Raw genomic sequence first — 8,054 nt, 5'->3', positions numbered from 1 at the left:
ATATTTTATATTACATATTGCATTAGCTAGTTCATATAGTATACTTGCATTGTAACATAAATATATTAGTTTGTATTGTGATATATTTCATATAGTTAATTGCATTCATTTAATCACTAATGACCAAACCTATTCATTTCTACACTAGATATAGTGTTTAAATCGGTTTAGGGAGGTTTGATCATATGTGACCATAGTTTACTAGAAAACATGCATCATCTAGTGTAGTTTAGATTGCATTACTTTGTTATATATGTCATATAGAATTGCATTTAGTTAGAGCATGCACTCACTCATGTCATTGCATTTATTTCCATAAAACTTTAAAAATCCAAAAACATGTATTTCTTTTTCATTCCTACTCCTACATGTACATTGAGGACAATGTCCAAAATAAAGTGGGGGATGGGAATTTATATTCCAAAATACCAAAAAATTGAAAAATTTCGAAAAATACCAAAAATATGTTCTTTCATTTCATAAAAACAAAATCCATAAAAATTTGAAAATTTCAAAAACCAAAAACATGTTCTTTAACTTAGTAGTGTAGAATTGTATATACTTGTGTTTTTGTTCTCTTCTCACATAGATACAACACTACATTTGAGGCATTATCAAGGGAATGTGAAGACCGCTTGGTATGATCGTTCTAATCTCTATTTCCCTTCCATTTATTTTCATTATTCATATGAGGAGGATGGGCTTACATGTCAAGGAGGATGTGGTGTATTTTGTTGTTGCGGTTTGTGTATCTATGTGTTGTTAGGAATTGCATTTAGTTTACATGACATACTAGTTGATAGAAGCATATGCATTAGAGTTATATATATGTTAGTTGCATCATGGCATGTAGTTGCATGGTTAGAAATGTTTGTGAAAATGCCTATTTGGGAAGCTTGACAAGTGTATATAAGGCCCTTGTAGATAATTTTTCTCCTTGAGACTTTGTTTGCTAGAATACCCTCAAGACACCCTAGGATGTGTCATACTAGTATCTTTTGACCCATGGACTAAGGCCTAGTCAAGAGTACCTTGTGGTGTGATAACGCCTTGGCTACCATTTATTCCAAGGTGACCCTTGATGCCATGCAACCATCCTTACACTTCTTCTATCATATTTTGTCAACAAAAAGGGAATGGGCACAAAAATCTCCAAATTGAGTACAAGTACCAAAATGAAAAATCAAAAAGTCTGAAAATTGCATCAATGATAAGATGAGCAAAAATAGACTCCTATGCTTTAATAGAAGTACCCTTGTTACAAAATGGGTGACTTTGAAAAATGTTCAAAAATGCAAAGATTGAAAAAAAATTGCCAAGTATCAAAATGCCAAACATCAAAGAAATGGCAAGATTTTTTTCTCAAAAAGTCAAATACCACAAGAAATTGGGGGGAAAAACAAATCAAAAGCAAACTACCATTGTGAAACTCAAAGTTCATTGATCCCTTTTTCTATTTGAACCCATTTTTATTGCATGGTGGAAAGGGGACGACCCTTCTTCTTGTCTAGGCAAGAGGGGGAATTCCGCGATCCTACGGTGTTTCTAACACCATAAGGAGACTATTCTTGACAAAAGCATTTAGCAATTGTGGACAAAGGTAACCTAGTTTAACACAACTTGGAGGTGACTTGTTTGTATCCTCTTAGACTTAGTAACTTGGAGAAACAACATCTATAATGGAGTGTGTACCCTTAAATTGCTTCCCTTGTAGATGATTTCCGTCACTTAAATGAGGATAGTGGCTATTCTTTTGTAGATGCATCCATTACTTGTTTTGTGTGATTAAATGCTTGGATGTATCGCCATTTTGGCAAGCCCCACCTTGCCTTGCAAGAAGGCATCTTACCTCATAGATGTCTTGTTGTGAGTTGAAGGGGCGGAGTGAGACCCGCTAATTGTCTCACATTGGTTATATTATTAGGATAGTTTAAATAAAGGTCTAGTTCTAGTAACCTCTTTACTCGGGACGAGTAAAGGTTCGGTTTAGGGATGTTTGATGTGACTCTTATTTGCGCACATTTAGTCCCCTAATTGAACCCATTTTGCATACTAATATAGCATTTCATGACCATTTTATCCGTCAATTCCTTCCTATTTTGCTTTCCTATTGCATTTTATATGTCTTGTAGGAAAGAAGATAATGAGGCGGAATTCTCGTCTCCCGTGCATATTTGGAAGCTTGTTGACGATCTTGGATGGACTAGTATGAAGAGGAGGCAATAATAATGACCAATGAAGCAAGAATAAACAGTTTACGTAGATCATAGGTTTCTAAAGCAAGAGGTGGAAAACTATATGAAGATCCGAGCGCCTTCCCTGCAAGATGGACGGATTGCCTGGTCCAGATCCGAGCGTCCCGATGCCCAAGACGAGCGGATCCAACACCTTTGATCCGAGCGTCTTACCTGCAAGACGGGCGGATCCCTTCACAAACTGGCCGTGCTCCAAGCTGATCCGAGCGGATTGTGGTAGGACTAGCCACGTGATATGCGCATCTCCCTCAGGACTTGCAATTCCCTATTTAAAACTTAGCATTGTTATTTACTAATCCACCCTTGCTTAACCTAATGACGTACTACTATATATACTCCATTTGTAATAATCAAAGAGAGAGCCCTTTTAGTGGAGGCAACCTTTCCTTAGATAGGATTAGGAGTAGATTAGAATAGATGAATCTCAACCATTCCACATTAATCTTTCCTTAATTATTGTGCAAGTTTACTATTGGGTAATTGAAGATTATTGGGTTATTATTGGAGAATTGACAACTCTTCATCAATCAATCAAGTTCTCTTCTATTATTCTTTCCTTTCCATTTATTCATCTTAAGTTTGGTATAATCTCTTTACTCTTTACTCTTTATTGTTTATTTCCTCATTCTCTTATCATGTTTATACTTGTTGTGATGATTGACACCATTTATGACATGTTTCCCATGATAATGAGTGAGTAGTTTCCTAGCTAGAATTAATGGGGAATTAAGGAAAACCAACATGGGGATTGATTCATGCTTAATCTAATATGTTTTCATAATTAAATTGCTTGCTTGATGTGATCTCAACTTATGCACATGTTTTGTTTGATGAAATGCGAGCCTATGAATCCTTGCATTTTTTACCCATCACCTATATCTTCAATGAAGCTTGTAAGCTTATAAACCAACTCGAGCCTCATTAGACCATGCATATAGTTGGATAGGAAGGATTAAGTCGACTTGTAGGTGTTGTACAATCTAATCGATTTGGCTCCGGGACCCAAACCTTCTTCGGGATTGTAAGCTTATACACCAACTCGATCCCATCACAAAAATAAGTGCTTGCTATATAATTGACAATATGTTTGTATGATCAACGCCCATGAATCCCTTATGATACCATGATATCCTAGTGTCTCTAATCAATTGTTTACATCTATTAATTTATTGTTTGTTTTACCCTATTGCTTCTATTAGTTTAGACTCACCAACTACAAACCCAAACCAATTGTGACATTAGCATAAATTAAGATAGATAGACTTAGAACCCAAAGCACACCGTCCCGTGGATCGACCTCGACTTAACCACTAACTAGTTGTTTGTTGTGAAATATAAATGTGATTGATGGAGTGAACAACGACTCGCTTATTTTTACATCAAGGATGTCTTGTTCTGCCTGGGTCTGGTCTCTGCAGGAAGTAGAGACTTAGTGACGTAGTGTACTGGATGTTGTAACCCCTCCTGCTCTCGTACTAGCACTGCACTTACTGCTGCTTTTGTGACTGAAGGACAGATACAGGAGTTGTGGCTCTCCTCGCTCTGGCTTCAAAGGAGTGGTGGAGTGGTGAGATAATGTTTCAATTCCTTAAATGCTTTCTCGTGCTCCTCTATCCACTCAAATCTTTTAGTCTTCCTCTGGGGGTAGGTCTTGCTTCTGCTGTAGGGTCCTGATCTTTCGCTCCTCTTTTCTACCGGAGCTTTTCTGGATACTGAGTCTGAATTATAAGTGTATCTTCTAGGTCTAGAGTCCTTCTCCAGTCTCATGATAGTGTAGATACCTCATTTCTGCACCTCCCGCAAACCACCCGGTGATGATTAGGCCGCATGTTTGATACGCGGAACGATTTGTGACAGTTCGCAAGTTTATCGTCAAGTGATCGCTCAAACATTTATGTCTACCTCTTAATTGTCATCTACGTGCCGATACGGTCGTTTTGGCAGTAATTAGAGTACATTTGGAGTCCGGGCCTAAAACCGTCCTCATTTTCTGAAACCGAGTCGGAATGTTCTGGAATGTTCCGGGTATTTCTATTCCATATTTTATAAATCTTTTAATCTTTGGCAAATAATTTCCCGTAATATTCACACAAAATATTAAGGAAAACCAAATTATTCCGTTATTCCATAAACTAAACACGAAAATCTTTCTTCCGCAGGAGGAAGCCACTTGGGAAAGGACGCAGCAGGTGCTGTGCCTCTTCCAAGAGACGCAGTGCTTGCTGTGCCTCTTCCCAAATCCTTTTCTGCGTGTTTTTCGTATCTTTTTCATATCTTTTCGAGATTCAATTCCAAAGTTTCTCCGAAAACCCTACTTCCTCCGTGTGATTAGTATAAATAGAGACCTTCGGTCTCACATATTTCTCACGCGAGTGTCCGCCCTTCTCTTCTCCCTTTGCATTCTAGACCACGTTCTTACTTTTTGGCGTCTACGTGCTTGAACTTTCGACCACGTAAGCTCGGATCCTTCTGAGTACCAGCCTCGTTTTGCATGACCGACCAATTTGACCAACTCCATCATAATCAACTTTAATCAATCTGTTTAATTTCCTCTTACGAGGGCACTTTCGTCTACATTCGAGTCGAGCATCACTAAACGTTAACTTAGTTCATCTCGTTTCGTCAAACATGTAAGTCTGAGGGTGTAAATCTCTCTTTTATTTATTGTTCTTTATTGTTGTAATCATATTGTAAGGTTTATGTCGAAAATACAATTAAAACCGATTTCTAAAACCCTTTGTTTAAACCCTTTTTACGGATTAACATGAGACAAACGTCGAGAAGGGACGCAGCAACTGCTGCGCCTCTTGGAAAGGACGCAGCACTTGCTGCGCCTCTTCTTGAGGTTGCCACCATTCTTGCTTCTCTTCTTCTTCCTTCGTCTTCTGTTGGTTTCGTCCTTTAGTTTTCTTTCGTTTTTGTTTGTTCTTATTTCGTTCACATGATAATTTAACATATTGTTCATCATCGTTAACATATAATTCGTCATTAAATTCCCGACTTAAATCCCTTATAACCAATATTTGCGGGTTTTCGTCATTAAAGTCAAACCGGGTTGTAGAAATTCGATTCATTCATGTTGAGTTTCCGGAATTCGACCTTTGATATATTCTTACCTGTTTATTATCATGTTCATCATCAGTTCATCATTAATCCATCATATTTAACCTAATTAGTTTGTTCAATTCCTAATTAACCCTTTTAATCTTGTAAATATTCGTATTAATCGGTTTCATCCATGTTTATTGCTTTCATGACCCTTAATCATATGTAAATAATACGCTTAATCACTTCCATCCGAGTAAATAATATAATCAATCATTAAATTAACCAACGAACGTTAACGACTTGCAATTCCGGCTTTACAGCCAAAACTGAGCCAAGGAACAGACGCCAGAGGGCGCAGCTCTGCTGCGCCTGTTCCTGGCTGATTTCTGTCTCTGAACTCCCGTGTTACCTTGACTTAGTTTATTTAATTACGTATTAATCTGCTATTAATCGTATTATCGCCTAATTCCTGTTCGTTTATTTGTTTATTCTTACTTTTCTCAAATTATCCGTTTTAGAAGTATTTTCGACATAAATCATTAATCCAATGTAATTATTGTAATTTTATATTGTTGTATTTATTGTATTTCTTTTATTGTATCACTTTCATGCCTTCACATGTAATTGAACTTAAATCCCGACTTTGATATTTACTGTATGCTAAATTACGTGTTAACCGACTTAGTATTAATTCTCACATGTTAGGATTAATTTAATGGATGTTGCATTGCATGCATATAATCGACAATATATCAAGTATAGACAATTTTCCTAATCATTAGTAGAGGCCGCTATCGAGGCGGGCGGGATTAGGTGTTCGATCAAAAGAGCTTTTTAATACGTACCCTCACCCCTTACTCCAGATCTCTGTGAACATCCATGTTCATTGGCATCCACGAGAGTCATTCTAGACATAGAATGCTAAGGGTAACGAGTTCTTGGTGTTCATGTCACTACTTTGTGTCTTGACATGACACGAGGTATTCGAACGGTTTCCAATTTTCCACAATAAATTGGTGGCGACTCCACAAATTCAAACGCTTGTTCTCCCCCCAAGCGCTCCCGTGGGCCCGCGTCCACAGACAGCAATCACCTTTGATTGTACTTCCTCAAAAGTAGTGCATGGTCAGGTTCTTGTATAGATCTGAATCCTGGTGCAGCCCCTAGCGGAAGGCTTGTATAGCGGTTGCTATATCGCACCTTGGAATTGCCACCTTCTCTCTGTTAAACCTGTTCAAATAATCACGAGTACATTCCTCAAACCCTTGCACTATACGATAGAGGTCACTGGTCTGCTTCTCTGGCTTTCTGCTGCTGGTAAACTGCTAGTTGAATGCATTGACCAAGTCGGTGAAGCTGGTTATGCTTTTTTTGGGCAGGCCAATGAACCAGTACAGAGCAGCTCCAGACAGGGTCGACCCAAATCCTTTGCACATACAAGCCTCCTTTAAAGATTCGCTCGCGGTGATCACCATCATTTTTTGCTTGTTGTGGTTGACGTGATCAAGTGGATCTGTGGTTCCGTCATAGAGCGTCATGACAGGTGGTACACATCCTTTGGGAACGCCAACAAGGGCTATGTCATCCACGAAGGGTGAATCTGCATAGCTATCTCGTGTTGCTTTCTCTAATGGACGTGCTACACCTGGTATTCTGTACATCAGGTCCCTCAGCTCCAGGTATTGCTGCTCCAGCGAACTACCTGCTCCTGCAAGGGGGTTAGAAACAGGCGGGAAGGAACCAACGGAAGTACCTCCTAACCATGGTCCTCCAGAAAATTGGCCAGAAGCTGGATGACTTGTCATTGGCGTTGTACTTATTATAAATCCAGGCTGCCATCCTGGTGTCCATTGCAGACCTCCGACCCGGGCTCCACTGGTGAACTGGCTGTATGATGGAACTGATGTGTTGATGACAAGTCTAGATTGCCATCCTGATGTCTGGTGTGCGGGAGTAACTGAAAAGGGTGGAAAGTCAGATCCTGACGGAGTGCTAAACAAGGCCTTACCTTGTGTCTGCTGCAGGCTGGGTAGATTGTCAAAGGACAAGCATCCCAATCCTCTGGGCTTGATTGGTTCACCGGGTACTACTCCTGCAAAGTCTAGTCTGGTGACTAGTTCTGACGGAATTGATCGACTTGATCCTCCACCGCTGGTCAGGTTTAGGGCCTCAGATGCTGATACTGGTTTGGGCTGGATTGTTATCACGATCTGAGCAATCAGGTTCTGGTTGTCCTTCCTCAGATCCTCAACGGCCTGACGCAGAGTATCCATCCCCTGAATCATCACCTGCATCGGGTCAAGTACTGGAGGTCCTCTGCTTCTGAGAACTTATGCGCCTGATCCCTCCTGGGTCGGGGCTCTGGACGCAGTTTCACCTCTGCTGGGGCTGCTTTCCCTACTGGATCTAGGCTGGCTGGGCGCGCCTGCTGCCTTGGGTATCTGCGGCGGTTTCAGAGGCAGAGGCGGAGGCATGGTTCTGGGTGACATGCTGACGGGAACCATCTGGCTGGATGCTAGAGGAACGCTTACTGATCCTGCAGAAGCAGGGGGAGAGTCTTATTCCAGAGGACAGAACTGGCATACTCTGGCTGCTTGAAGGATTCTAGTTGGTTCCGGCCATGGTGACGGCTGGTTCGGTCTTGCGAGATTTGGCTATAGAAAATAATCACTATGCCCCACTGTGGGCGCCAAACTGTTTTGGTAAAAATTTACCGACTATTGATTTAATTTAGTGAGTGATAGTGAGTAA

Source organism: Silene latifolia, chromosome 1, assembly GCF_048544455.1.
Source record: "Silene latifolia isolate original U9 population chromosome 1, ASM4854445v1, whole genome shotgun sequence".
Taxonomy (NCBI): Eukaryota; Viridiplantae; Streptophyta; class Magnoliopsida; order Caryophyllales; family Caryophyllaceae; genus Silene; species Silene latifolia.
The sequence above is the reverse complement of the archived record's forward strand: the minus strand, read 5'-3'. Positions refer to the sequence as shown.